Source organism: Ambystoma mexicanum, chromosome 7q (genome assembly GCF_040938575.1).
Source record: "Ambystoma mexicanum isolate Mex_15411 chromosome 7q, UKY_AmexF1_1, whole genome shotgun sequence".
Classification (NCBI taxonomy): Eukaryota; Metazoa; Chordata; class Amphibia; order Caudata; family Ambystomatidae; genus Ambystoma; species Ambystoma mexicanum.
Window position 1 is genome coordinate 371,060,462 of NC_090941.1, and position 15,437 is coordinate 371,075,898.

Sequence of the window (15,437 nt, forward strand, 5' to 3'; positions counted from 1 at the left end):
TCATGACCCTCACCATTTTATGGTACAATCGCCAAGGACCAATATGCCCTTACGCGGTACTAGCGGCTAGAAGCAACATACCAACCATTGTGGTGGTCTAATGCCTCGTTGTTGGAACAGCCTTCCGATTATCAGTGCCACCATAGTGCTTATTTTATCATAAACCAACACCCTGTGTACCGCAAAGGAACAGCGCGTGACTCAAGATGAACTTTTACGAATCGAAAGCAAAGACAAATGCAAATCGCTGAATATTCTCTAAACATTTGATGTCAAATAAAAGTACTTTACGAAATGTACAATCTTGCTGTTTGCTTTTAAATCACAGTTTCATATTCCGAATTGTGGCGCGCTGTGTTGTGAGATGATCTGTGTTGTTTTCCGGGTTCTGTGTAAAGTCGCATAGGAACCGCAAAGGAACAGCGCGTGACTCAAGATGAACTTTTGCGGATCGACAGCAAAGACAAATGCAAATCGCTGAATATTCTCTAAACATTTGATGTCAAATAAAAGTACTTTACGAAATGTACAATCTTGCTGTTTGCTTTTAAATCACAATTTCATATTCCGAATTGTTGCGCGCTGTGTTGTGAGATGATCTGTGTTGTTTTCCGGGTTCTGTGTAAAGTCGCTTAGGACTGGAGACAACTGGGTGCGTTTGGCTACGCACCCTGTACCGTCACGGAGAGAGACGGGGAATATGAATGCTTTGATAATGTCAGGCTTAGCGGCAGGAGATATGATTTAGTGTCGCAAAAGCAGGTCAGCCAGGTCGATGGGGTAAGTGATAGGATTATCACACAATGTCGATGCACAGCAGCCTGATTTATTGTTTGTTTACTGGACAAAAATCGGGTAAGGGACATAGGAAATTGTAATGTCAACGGACATAAGGAGGGTTCTTATAACACTTTCAACCTGACAACGAACAATACGAACAGCATTCTCAGAACACCCCCATTTTGTTTAATTGCAAACATTACCTCCACGTCCACTCTTCCTCGTCCCAGTACTTACTTCATGAGGCCCCTGCCTCCGACACAGGACCTTCTTCTATTTCTTTAAATTCCTATAACTCCTCCCCCACATCCACATCACTCAGTTTCATATTACCAAGCCAGAGCATGGGACCTTCCCTGCAGGGAGGGTGAGAAGGGTCATCAGTACTGTCACGAGGAAGAGTAGGAATAGGAGTAATGAAGATTACCGCAGGTAATCAGAACATTTCAGGACACCGCAAGTGTTCTTAGAACACATTCAACTTACCATAGTACAAAACAAACAGCGTCCTCAGGACACCCCCATTTTGTTTATGCACGAACATTTAAGGACACCGCGAGTGTTCTTAGCTCAATTTTAGCTTGCTTGCGAACAAAACGGACACATACTCCGTCCTCAGAACACCCCACCATTTATTTTATGTAGAACATTTCTGAATAGCCGTGTTGTCCGCAGACAAATCGAACACAACAAAAGCGTCTAGCATATAAAAAAAAACAGAATATTGAACCTATCTCATACTCCCCCACCCTCCCCAATTACTCTCACACACCAACACACTCCACTAAATACAATTTTTAATCCCAGTTTCACTGCGCTGTCCGCGGTCATCCGCGAATGCAAGATGGCGGGCGCCACAGAAAATCTGACGCGCTTCACGCACCACGCCGTCCAATCAGCGAACACGTCGGGTGGCTGTGGACATCTCGCAAGCCGCTCGGCCAATCAGGGCACTGTCCGCGGAGCGAACAGGGAAGTCCGTCCGCGAACCGAGCGGAGATATCACTAATTTGTTTGCCTTACATTTTGGTCCTTTTAAAAAAAACGACTGGACGGATTTACACCAAATTTACAAAAGCACGCTTTCGGGACCAAGCCCCCGCTCCTGCCACAAATTTGGTGTAAATCCATCCAGCGGTTTTGGGCTGTAGGCGTGCGCAAAGTTTTTTTCCCATTATGTCTATGGGAAAAAACAAAAGTTTTGGGACCCCCCTATAACTTTGCCCCCCCTGGACCAAATCACTCCAAACTTTGCAAAAATTCAGAGTGGGCCATATACTTTTTTTGCAAAGTTGGGTGAGGATTCGTCCAGAGGGAGCGAAGTTATAAGCCACTCAAAAAAATGCTCTTCCTATGGAAACACCAACTTAACCATAACTACATGGACACTACGGCGTCCGTGTAATACATATGTCAAAGTGTTTGTGTTCCATTACAACAATCAATCACCCCTATTTTATTTCTCTGCCGTTGCCCTATGACTAAACTCATTTATTTTCTTTCATATATTCAAGTGGCTTTATCTGTTTCTACACTCTCAAGTCTTCTTACCTCATGTTTGGGGTGCCATGGCTTAATTTGATTTACATGAACAAACTGTTCTGTTACTGTTTCACCTTCAGTTTTCAAAATGTTGTATACCACGGGAGAGATCTTATCTATAATTCGAAATGGAGCCTGCCAGGCTGCCAGAAATTTGGAATTTTTCTGTTTATCTTTTCCAAAATGAAATTTATACATCTGATCGCCCACACAATACTCTTTCACTGATGTCTTTTTATCATAATATGAATTTGCACTGTCAGCAGCTCTTTCTAGATTTCGCTGTACAAAAGCAAATGCATGTTGTAAATGCTTCCTCAGCTCATCCATGTATTTATGAACTCTAGGTGTGCTTGTGTCTGCTCATGTGTTCTGTATTGTAGGTGTTGCGGTAAAACCATTTCCCTACCTGTCAAAACCTCATGGGGGCTAATACCTGTTGCTTTGGCAGAAATTGATCTTATTGCAGTCAAAACTAAAGGTAAACGTGAATCCCAGCTGGAACCTGCTTCTGCTACAAACTTCTTTAATATGTCCACAACAGACCTATTACAGCGTTCAACTCCCCCAGAAGAAGCAGCTCGATATGCAATGTGTAATTTTCTTTTCACTCCCAGTATTTGCCATACCCTACTCGTTAGAGCACTTCTGAAATGACTTCCCCTGTCTTATTCTATTCTTTGTGGTAACCCAAATCTTGAAAATATATGATTCACCAATAATGTAGCTGCTGTTTGCGCACTACAATCTGGTGCAGGAATACACTCAATCCATTTTGACATCAAACACTCCGCACTCAAAATATAACGGTTCCCCCTGCTCGACCTCTTTACAGGCCCTACATAGTCTATTTGCAAATCTGACCATGGAAAAGTTAAGCCTCTTTTCATTAATGGGGCTCTATGCATTGGTGAAGCGGGTTTAAATTGGGCACATACTAGACATCCTCTAGTATATAATTCCACATTCTGGGACATATGTGGCCAGTAAGCATAATCTTTTAGTATATCCAATGTTTATTGTGACCCTCTGTGGCCTGCAGTTATTGCATCATGTGCAAGGTGTAGCATTAGCCCTCTGAATGAAAGGGGTACTACCCACTCTATCTGTTCTGTTATGGACTCTCTAATCATGAGTCCATCCTGTAGTCTAATTTGTTTTTTATTTTTTAATAGCACCCTCAACTCTTCTTTTCTCAGACAATTATTTTCTGTTAAAAGGTTTTGTTCAGGGTCTATCAAATGATTATAATATATTCCCAAAATTGGATCATCCTTTTGTGCCTTAATCAGATCCTGATCTGGTGTATCATAACTCCACTGTACCACTGGCTGTTCTATCTCCTTTGCTGCTTTAGAGCGTGTTACTGCATCCATTTGTATTGCACCCAGTAAATGTTCAATAGGTAGCAATTCTCCCATTACAGCCCCAATTTTAGCCAGGTGATCTGCCTTATCATGTCCCTACTTATACTGTCCTGGAGTTTTTAAATGCCCACAAATTTTCCTCCAGTATATTGTTAAATCATTCTCTGACACCAATTTGTCTATGGCTTGTATCATTTTTCCATGTTTAAGTGGCTTTTTGTTGTATGTAATCATGCCTCTCGCTTTCCAGCCAGGTAAATATTCCACAAAGCTATTTTGTGCATAGTCAGAATCAGTCACCAGGACAATTTCACTTAATTTATTATCAACTGCAGTAGCAATTGCTTTATAAATCGCTGCCAATTCCGCTACTTGACTGCTCCTATCTCCAATTCCCATCCATATACTGGGGACGCCTTCACATTTCAACCAGACATTTCCTATTCCTGACACTAATTAATTATTACTGTCATTTACAATGTGAAAAGCACAACCATCAACATATACAGTTGGCAAATCCTTGCATGTCTTTTCATCAAAAGCTTTGTGTGGTGATTGCCCAAATCCCTGTAAACTAGATTCCACTTCTACTTTGTTTGATATATGTTCAGCTGCTAAACCTTGAACAACTGTTTTTTATTTTTATTTTGGCCATATCTCACTTCTACAGGAAAACCCTGCAATGCCAGCGTCCATGGAGTGATTCTGGACTGTGCTAGATTACCTGACCTAATTCTTTTACTCTCTTAAAACTGCAAAGGTTGATGATTTGTCTCAATAATCACCTTTTCACCCTGAACAATGGGGCGGAAATGTTGAAGTGCCCACACAGGGGTCAATAGGGCCTTTTCACATTCATTGAATTTCATTTCAACTTGAGAAAACGCCTTACTTGCACAGGCAATGGTTTTGTGATTCAAATCATGCTTTTGTGATAACACTGCTGACATACAATGTTCAGAGAAACCTATTTCTATAAGGAAATCCCTATCCTTTATGGGGTATGCTTAACATGGTGCCTTTACAAGACATTCCTTTAATTTAGCCACTGCCTCAGACTGCTCTTTTTCCCACTTCCAGGGTGTATTCAGCTTTAGCAGTTTAGTCAATGGTTGAGTCATTTCAGCATAATTTTCAATGAACTTCCTGTTATAGCCTGTCATTTCTAATGAACTTTATACCCCTTTCACATTTTTAGGGTCTCTTAGTTTTTGTATGGCTTCTATTTTCTTCTTTTGTGGGTTTAGTCCATGTTCAGTCACTTCATGGCCTAGAAAATTCACTTTTTTCTTGCACCATTGTGCTTTTTGTAAAGATACTTTGGCGCCTGCTTTCTGCAATTGGCCAAGAACATGTCTTATTTCATCAATGTGGTTTTTCAAGCTCTCATTCTTTATCAGGACATCATCCACATAAACTATGGTACCTCTTTCCGCTGCATCAGGCCTGGCCTTTCCCAAAAATATTCCAAATTCACTCCCACTATTGACATACCCAAATGGAACTCTAACCCATGCATATTGAGTCTTATCAAATGAAAATGGAAATAAATTCTGAATCTCCTCTGCCAATGGCAGGCACCAATATCCAGAGGTGAGATCTAACGTGGTAAACACTTTTGAACCATGTACCTGAGCTAGGCCTTGATCAATGAATGGCAGTAGCCATCTGGATACTGGCACTCTTTTATTTAACTCCCTCAAATCTGCACATAGCCGCCATTGACCATTTGGCTTCAACACACCTAAAATAGGTGTGTTGGATGTGCTATGAATAGGCCCGATAATTCCCTGAGACTCCACATTTTTAATAATCTCTGCCACTGACTCTAAACATGCCAGTGGTAATCTATACTGGCGCACAAATACTTGGCTTCCACTACACCCTTCCGGTAGTGTGGCCACATGTAAATCAGTTAAACCGCAATCATAAGCATCTTTTGCAAATACATCTTTAAACTCCATAAATATCTTCCTCATTTCATTTCTATCCTCATCGCTGTCACATGCATCCGCTGATAAAATCTGCTCCTCTACCATTTTGGAAAATTCTGGAAAATCCTCCAGTAGAGGAATCTCTGTGTTTTCCTCTAACTGTGTGGCTGTGTCTCTCTGTAAAGCTGCCACTTTTAAATATTGTTGCATATCAGCTTCCACTTCAATGGGCTGATTTTCTGTTTCATTTTCATTTAAGTTAAATGTTATGCAATCCTCTTGATGATAGCACACTATCTCATTTGAATCATAAGGGTACACAGAATATTCCTTTGGGCTGAGAGTCCAGGTATTCTGGCAACTCACCCCTGGCATCTACATACTTTTCAGGAATATTTCCAATCACCATGTTATTTAGATCTGCAGTATAATGTGATTTTTGTGTGGCCATTCCTAATGAGGGGTTTTCCTCTAAATGAATATCTTGACAACCTTTATTATTCACCATAATTTTTACAGACCCTTCATCAATATCTATCAATGGAATGTATTCATAATCCAGGCCTTGCTGTTTTATGGATTCATTTAAGCACACAAATGCATCAGAATCTTTCATCTGCTGTCCATTTTTGCATTTCAGTGTTATTGCAACCTGTTTGGTGAATGCAGGGATAATAGTATCCTTCCTCAGCTGTAATTCAATTGCACATGGGACCATCTGTGCACAATTATAAGCTCTTCTTTTATCTTCAAATTCAGGAGCCGGCCCACCTATGCGTGACCATATTTTTTGATTAAGGAAATCTAACACCATACACATTCTGTGCATTATATCATTGCCCATGTAAATGTCATTTTGTGTCCCACTCACTATCCAAACATTATGGTGAATTGTATTTTGTCCAATACTAATTTTCAGCATGCATCTTCCTGCAATTCGGTTTTCAAAGTCTGGACTGTCCAAACCAGAGACATATTGGTTTTTAGTTCTAAATTTCGGGATCTCCTCCCTCTCCATTATTTTTTGCAACCGTCTCTCATTAATGAAACTCCTTTCCTGTTCAAGTGCTAAAGTGGCTTTTGTTGTTTTAGAATAATCATTTATACCAATGTGAACCCATGGTTGCTCATCTTCCATGTGTATTTCAGCAAGAGTGGTGATATGTTTTTCTGAATCTGCTTTAGGAGCAGTAATCGGCTTACATGTCTTCTCTTTTAAATAAAAACCTAATGTGTGCTCATCAATGGCAGTTTGCCATTTTTTCCTTGGGTCCAAGTATATTTGTACAGGTAGTTTTTCATTTTCACTCTGCATTTTGTCTTGGCACATTAATATAACTGTGACACTAGGTATACAGCTATTCTGGAGATATACCTCCACTGCATCATTGGTTTTGGCAATGTTGTGACATTCATTTATATTGCTGTTTTGTGATTTTAGTTTCTTAGGTCTCAATGGTTTTTTGGTTAAGGACCACAGTACTCCATTCACCCCATCTATGAGAGGAGACCATCTTTCCAGGCAATCTGTTCCCATCAGAAATGGAATTTCACAAATGGATGTGATCAATACCTCTTGTTTCATCCTGTGTTTTCCTATCTTTATGTCAACCTCGGTGACACCTATAATGGGCACCTCCTCCCCATTAAAATGATGCACTGGACCTTGATTCTCCTTCTCTGTGATCTGATTCTGTGGGGATCTCCCTTCATTGATACTCTTTACCAATTCTTTAGACATAATTGTGGCCTGTGCGCCAGTGTCAATCATTGAAAATGTATTGCATTTTTCTTCTACAATGATGGGAGCATAATACCTGTCTTCAACCTCCTCTAACACACATAAGAAGTGCAAATTCTTACTGATTTCAGGGCTCACCTTTCTCAGGCCTTTTTCACTTTTGGCTAAGCACATTGGTAAATGGAATTACATGTTTCCCTCCTTTTTGCCCATTTCTGCGTGGGAGACTTTATTCATTTCTCCGTGTTCAGAGGTTTTTTTGAGTTTGGCCACTGTTCGCCCATCCAGACAGGTATCATCAGAGTTCACACTACAATCCTCCAACTGAACATGTGTAATAATATCATTTGGAATGTGGAAACAGAAAAATAATATGAGGCCGGGAACCCCAAAAAGAAACACACCAACACAGGTTACAAAGAAACAGTAAAGTGCTTTATTTAAAAGCTACAACCGTTACCAAGTCAATTGACAAACGGATAGCTATTCGGATATAACATAACAAACTTCAACGAGGGTTCGATGTGTTAGTGAGAGACCGCACATTGGAATACCAGGGCTTTTTATACAATTTGTCCAGCCCTTGGCCAACCCTCTTGCGGGTTAACCATTCTGCGAAACAGGTCTTTGGGTTCCTCGTCAGGTCAATCCTTTAATATATGCATTTCGATTAGTTTCACTGATATAATTGTACATTTACATATAGGTCAACGGTAGGACAAGTTCTCAGTCTGCGACCCCGACAAGTGGCCTGCATTCATATTGATTATTCAGTTGTACGGAGGTCACAACGCCAGAATCTTACTCAGAATGTCATTCGGCCTCCATTTTGATGTTCAGGGTGATTTCTACATAGCAAGAGAACCTAAAATGGCGGCTCAATCCAAGATGGCGACTTACATTACTTTCTCTAAGGTCAAGACCTTGCCGTGGAGTTTGTTCTCACATTATGTTTAGACAACTTGGCATAGGCTAATACACATACAATTGTTACGATAGGAGGCATAATATTGTTTCTATTCTGACAAACCCTCCTTTTGGCCTATGCCAAGTGCTAATATCATTTCTAATGTCTTTGTAAATAACTCCATGCATCGTCATCCATACATCCTGAATCGTGATCTGTAATATCTATAGCCATTAGGTCGTTCACCAGACCCTCTTGCAACACAAACTCTTTAGATGCTGTATCTGGGGCATACATTTTGTCCCCTATCGTGCTCACTGCCTGAGCGAACATCCCCCTAGCATTGTACATATACTAGGTAGACATTGGATACAGCAACAAAGGAATAGCAGGATTCCCAAAATAACCAGAATAACAGAAAGCACCTTCCAACCCCAGGATCGTAGAGAATCCCAGAACCAAACACTAATACTCCAATCTCCCACAGGAACATGCACTTCTGAACTAAGGACGTGCAAGTTCTGTATTGCTTTAAAAATTGTCGGTGAGGAATCTGGTGCGAAAACACAGCAAGCGGACCCCACCAATTTACATACTCCACCACGTTCTGCCAGAATGACATCTAATGCCATCCGGTTTTGGAGCGCTACCAATCTTATTGCTTTCTGTTACAGTGTCATATAGTAGAGTATATCCGTGGTCCGGTTGATGGTTCTCTCCAGTACTCTTGCTAGCCCCCTAATATTTTCAGAATTCGCTATCTGTCCCCAAAATGGCACAACTGATTTTGTTATATCTGCCAATATTTGCCCAGGGGTATCTCTGTTCTCGTCCCGCCGTGGGCGAGCCTTAGAAACTTCCAATGTACTAGCTATGAATACCCCAGGTAACAGGATTCCTAAATAACAGGTTCCCTGCCAATCCTTGGGCAACCAGGGAAATGCTGTACTACCGCAAACTAAATAGACAGGCCCCCCTACATACAGAGCCCTGTTCTCCCCGGTCAAATTTACAATATTCACACAACCTTCTCCCATTGACCGAGTGCCATTTCTTTGCACACAAAAGGGGACATAATCGGGGCTATGGTTAATAGAGTAGGAAGGAGGCACAGCGTCTTTATTGCCTAACGGAGCCATTTTAAAGGAAATTAAAGTTTGGAAAGGAAGAGACAGTTTATCAGATGGCCTAATAGAAGCAACATTAGGTTTACTTCTATTTGCAAAAAGCGAGCATCTCAGGGGAGTCAATTCACGTTTTTCAAAATTATTTAAATTAGTTCCATCAAAGCTCCCTGAGATGCTATCATTCCAACGGCCAAAGAATAGTGCTCTAAGAGAGGCATAGCAAGCAGTCGTTAAAGTTAAAGGGTGAATATACCATCCTAGCCCCTTGTTCCCATGTTGCGGTAAATGGGTGCAAATCCAGCAATTACTCTTATTAAAGATGGCATGCGTTGAATTCATTATTATCATTAAAGTGTTATTATGGTTGGCAGAAGAGGCTCTAGAGGATAAATTTCTTCGAAGTACCAGAGTCCCACGGCAGTAACTATACAAATTCCAATTACTATTAACACAACACAGCAATATGTTTTCGGGGCCCAGGCACATTGTTCATTGTCCGAGTTGGTCACCCCCTTATTTACAAGTCCAAAGCGAGCAGCAGCGGTGGAGGTGGCAGGCATCGTAGTTTCTCAATCGATGACCCCAATGTTTGTTGCTGGCGACACTACAGTCGCGCGACTTCTTAGTCCTTCCCTAACCCTAGCCAGCAGAATCCCCTTTCTTTGAAAAACTTTCTTTTGCAAGAACAAAACTCTTGATGACTCTTTTTTCTTCTGCAGATGCACAGGCAAAACCTGTACCGTAGTCCTATTTTCTTCGTCGAAGGTTGTACCTGGTGACTCCCGGTACTGTTTGATCCGGAAATAAGGTAACGCCACTTCCTGAGGGAAGCAACGCATCAGAGGCGACGGAAGTCGCAGAACTTGAAACAACATTTTCCGGAAGTGACCTTTCCAAAGAGTGTGGAGACAAAATGGACTGTTCCCCAAGCTCGACGGGCTCAGAGAATTTTTCCGACACACTCACAGCGCTATTGCTACTCCAGGATCTGAGATTGTAGCATCAGCGAGGGGTTCTGCTTCTTCTGTAACGTGTGGCGTCGGGTGAGGATGTTTCTTGACATGCGTCGCGTGGATCCAATGCTTCTTTCCAGCCACCCGCACTGCTGTCTTGGTGACCAACAGCACCTGGTAGGGTCCCTGCCAGCGAGGCGCGAGACAGGAAGACCTTTCGTAGGCCTTCACCAGGACCCAATTTACAGGATGAATATTGTGTCCTGGGCCCGTAAACCGTACAGGTAAAGCTGATTGAACTGATGATAAATGAGATACAGATTTTTAGTCAGCTCGTTACAGTAGTCCACAAGCAATACATTTTCAACCTCCCTCAGGGCTTTGGGCTTCGGAAGACCCCAAATATTAGCAGGTCTCCCCATCACTACCTCAAATGGAGAGAGCCCAGCCTTAGTTTGAGGTGTGGCACGCATGGCTAACAATACAATAGGTAAGGCATCCGGCCATTTCAGTTTGGTGCCGGCGCATGTTTTAGCAAGCTTATTCTTTAGGATACCGTTATGTCTCTCTACCAACCCAGCACTTTGAGGATGTCTAGCCAAGTGAAATTGCTTTTCAATGTGTAACGCTGTGCATATCTGCAAAATTACTGCTGCAACAAAATGGGGACAGTTGTCCGACCAAATTACTCTTGGCAGCCCAAATCGTGGAAAGAATTCCTTTACCATAGTCTTTGCAGTGGTCATGGCAGTAGCATCCTTAACTGGGAAAGCCTCAACCCATTTATTAAAAGCGCAAATGATCACAAGGACATATTTTAGATTGTTACACCGTTCCATCTCAATAAAATCAAAGTGGATGACCTCGAAGGGAACAGAAGGAGGCCCAAAACTACCCCTTAGAGTTACTTTCCCCTTCCCCACATTGTGGTGTAAGCAAATCATACAATTTTGAACATAGCGCTGTGCGATCTTCAAAATTTTATCATTTACCCAGACTTGTTCTAACATTTTCGTGATCTGCTGAGCACACACATGCGTAGGACCATGTGCCATTGTAACCATCGCCAGCACATATGAATCAGGGAGCAACCATTTCTCTTCAAATGTATTCACCCAACACCCATCGTCATCTAGTTTCCCCATCCCTTCGGCCCACCTTTTAGATTCTTCTATCATGGCATCAGCTTGGATATCTCGCACAGACCCAATACCCTCATCCATTACATAGGCGTCTTTTGTTTCTCTTAGAGCATACATGCCGGCTCTAAGGTTTGTGGCCGTTTGCCTGGCTATCTGGTCAGCAAAAGCGTTCCCTTTTCCCACATCGTCTATGACCTTACGATGCGCTGCACATTTCATGATCGCTAACTGACTAGGGAGCGCGAGTGCCGAAAGCAACTGCACTATCATGGGGCCATGCTGAATCTTGGTCCCATGTGAGATTAGGAACCCTCTTTCCGACCAGAGCCTCCCAAAGTTGTGAGTCACCCCAAAAGCGTACTGGCTATCAGTATATATGTTTACTGTATGCCCTTCGGAGAGTTCACAAGCTCGGGTCAATGCTATAATCTCTGCGGCCTGCGCAGAGTTATGCAGAATTCTCTTAGTTTCGACAACCATACTCAATGTAGTAACTGCATAGGCAGCTGTAGATGTACCATCCGGGAGTTTGAAGCAGAAGCCATCACAAAACAGCTCCCCTTCCTCATTTCCCAAAGGAGTATCTATAAGGTCTATCCTGCCCTTCCTTTCCTGTTCAGTAGTATACAGGCAGTCATGTGATTCTTCGTCACCGCAAACAGTATTTTGCGGGAAAGGTAGGAGTTCAGCCGGATTAAGAACACAACACCTCTTAATTTGAATGTGAGGGGCAAACAAAGTTAATTCATACCACGTCAGCCGTGCAGAGGTGAGGTGCTGTGTTTGGGTTTTATTCAATAGGACATCTACAGAGTGAGGTACCATCAGGATTAAATCATGGCCTAGGACCATTCCTTCACTTTATTTTACAGACGCGGCAGCAGCAGCTACAGCTCGCAAACATCTTGGCAAAGCGCATGCGACAGGGTCAAGGGTGGAAGAGTAGTAGCCGCACGGTCTATTATTCCCTCCGTGTTCCTGTGTTAACACAGCCAAAGCACATCCATCACATTCATGCACAAACAACACAAAGGCCTTATTGTAATTTGGAGTACCCAGAACCGGTGCAGAGCATAACGCGGCTTTGAGAAGCTCAAATGATCGTTGATGTTCCGACTTCCATGGCAGCGGCGAAGAAATGCCCTTCTTCGTCAAGGCCAACATCGGTTTTATCACAAGTGAGAAGATTGGGATCCACAGCCTACAGTAAGAAGCCATACCTATTAAGGCTCTGACTTCCTTCTGTGTATTTGGAACAGACATGCCAGAAATGTGTTTTATTCTTTCAGGTGTCAATCTTCTCCCCTCCTTTGACAGGAGATAGCCTAAATAGGCGACCTCCTGACAACAATATTGACATTTCTTAAGCAAAGCTTTATGACCATGTTCAGCCAAATGAATAAGCAACAATACAGTGCCTTCTTTACAAGCACTTTCAGAATCTGCAGCTAAAAGCAAGTCATTGACATACTGAAGCAGTGTACAAGTAGATGGCAATTCAAGGGTGTCAAGCTGCTCTTTCAAAGCCCTACTATAAATGCTTGGACTTTCAGTATAACCTTGAGGTGCACGAGTAAATGTGAACGAACGTCCCCCCAAGGTGAACACAAACAAATATCTACTCTCCTTGTGTATAGGAATACTGAAGAAAGCATTCTTCAGATCCACAACACTAAAGTGCGTAGCTGTAGCAGGGATCATTGTTAGTATCATTGTCACATCAGGCACAATTGGAAATTGTGGGGCGACAACTTTATTAATAGCGCGTAGATCAATTATGAAAGGGAATGGGATTGCATTGTCGCCTTTCTTGTACACAAGTAAAATCGGGCTGTTACATAAACTACCTGCAATCTCTTCAATCACTCCTCGATGCACAAAATTGGAGACAATGCACTTCAAAGCACGCTTGCCCTCAACTGATATTTTATATTGCGGAATGCGTGGTAGTTTAACTCCATGTTTCAAAACTATTTTAACGGGTTCAATCTGTAGTACCCCAACATCATTGTCGTCAACCGCCCACAAACATTCCGGGACAGCGCTAAGCTCAAGAGGCAATGGTTGAGTCAAAAACTGAGAGCTGGGAAGTTGCTGTGGTGAAACCGTCATCCGCACTGCGTAAGAGGAACAATTAATTACTGCATTTAGTTTCTTCAACAGATTTAACCCCAGCAAATTCTCTCCACAGTTTGAAGTCAAGAGGAATGGACAGTGGTCCGTGAAGGTACCCAAAGAAACAGGCACCGGCGAAGAAACCGGACAAGCAACTGGTATGCCAGAAAACCCTACAGAAACATTAGTTTGCCCTGACAGTGGAATGTTTGGAACCCGAGAATGATCAATGGAGCACTTCTGTGCTCCAGTGTCTATCAAGAACTGATGTTTCCTATTCCCCACTAAAAATTCATCGTAGGGACCTTTTTGACTAACGGGAATAGGTGAGGGTTCCAAACCCTGCTTCGGGCAATCCTAACGAAATAAAATGTCGTCGGAAGGAAGCTCTTGAGAAAGGTAGGCAGCAGAAGGGTGATCAAATATGTTTCTCGTGTCCACACTCGAAGTCTGATTTTCCCGTGAAAAAGGTTGCTGAGGATCTTGCGAGAACTGACCTCTATCAGGGCCCCCCGCTCAGGGGTGACCTCTAGGTCGTCTACCCATACTCCCAAATGTGTTGTTTGACCTTTTTCAAAGGACGGGGCACTGTGCACGCCAATGACCCTCCTGGCGGCAATAGGCACATTGAATACTATTCACAGGACCCAAGGGAATGTTCTCTTTTGGAACATACTGACCTCTGGTCTGTGAATTACCTCCTCTGGGATTTCTAATAATTTGTTGTAACAATACTTTAGTCTTCAAATCTCCTTTCCTCTTCTCTATTCTCTCTTTTTCATTATTAACACGGTTCTCATAATACTGAGCCATGTGTAAAACTTCAGATTGGGATTTCGCCTGCCAAGCGCTCTCAGAGGACATAATCTGTGACTGGATGTCGGGCAACAATCCACGTACACATTTGTCCACAAACAACCTTTTCCCAAACTATGTGCCCAAGTCCTGTCCACTGAAGTCAGAGAATACCTGTTCGAATCTATTAAAGAATTAGGTGGCACCTTCAGTTTTTCCTTGAGCACAGGCCGTAAGCTTGTCCCAAATAATTATTTTCTCAGGAATTATGGTTTTTAATTTTGCGACAATTCTATCAGGCAAAGTGAGTATTACCTGAGGTGGTTTCTCACCAGCTGGTCTTTCCCCATCAAACCTAGTTATGTTAGCCCACGTATCTCCCAACCCTGGCACATCGTCTATTGTTCGAACCTGCTTCCATAAATCTACGGGCAGGAGTACAGGGAATAGCAAGTCAATATCACTTAAGGTGAACACAGAGGACTGTAAAACGGACTCTATCTCTTTGTAGAATCCTGTCGGATTTTTTCTAATATCGGGATTTGATTGTCTAATAGTGTTCACTTCCTGTCGCAAAAACGGGACGTGAACAAATTGCGATACATAATGTGCAGGGATGTCCACAGCGGGTGCACCTGTCCCAGCGTTAGCGGGAATCTCAACCTTTGGGACAAATGTCGGAGGAACCTCTCTCATTGGCAACTGAGATATAGGTAACTCCGACCGCTTAGTGAGCAACAGAGCCAGGTCGAGCGCTAAGGCAGCCGAAGAAGTGTCGGGCGAAGAAGCCCTTTTACAAATACCCAATAACTCTATAGGACAACTAACCTTTTTCCTTACACATTCATCCTGTAGGTACTGTACCATCACCCGAATCACCTTCCTCTGCATTCCTACTGTATACTGACTATACGTGTCATATACTTCATCGGGCGGTATCGATGAATCCGCGATCCATCAAATCGCATCTTTGGAACAAATTCGTAATTCCTCAGATGCCGATCTACGACACGGAAGGAACCGTTTCTGTACAT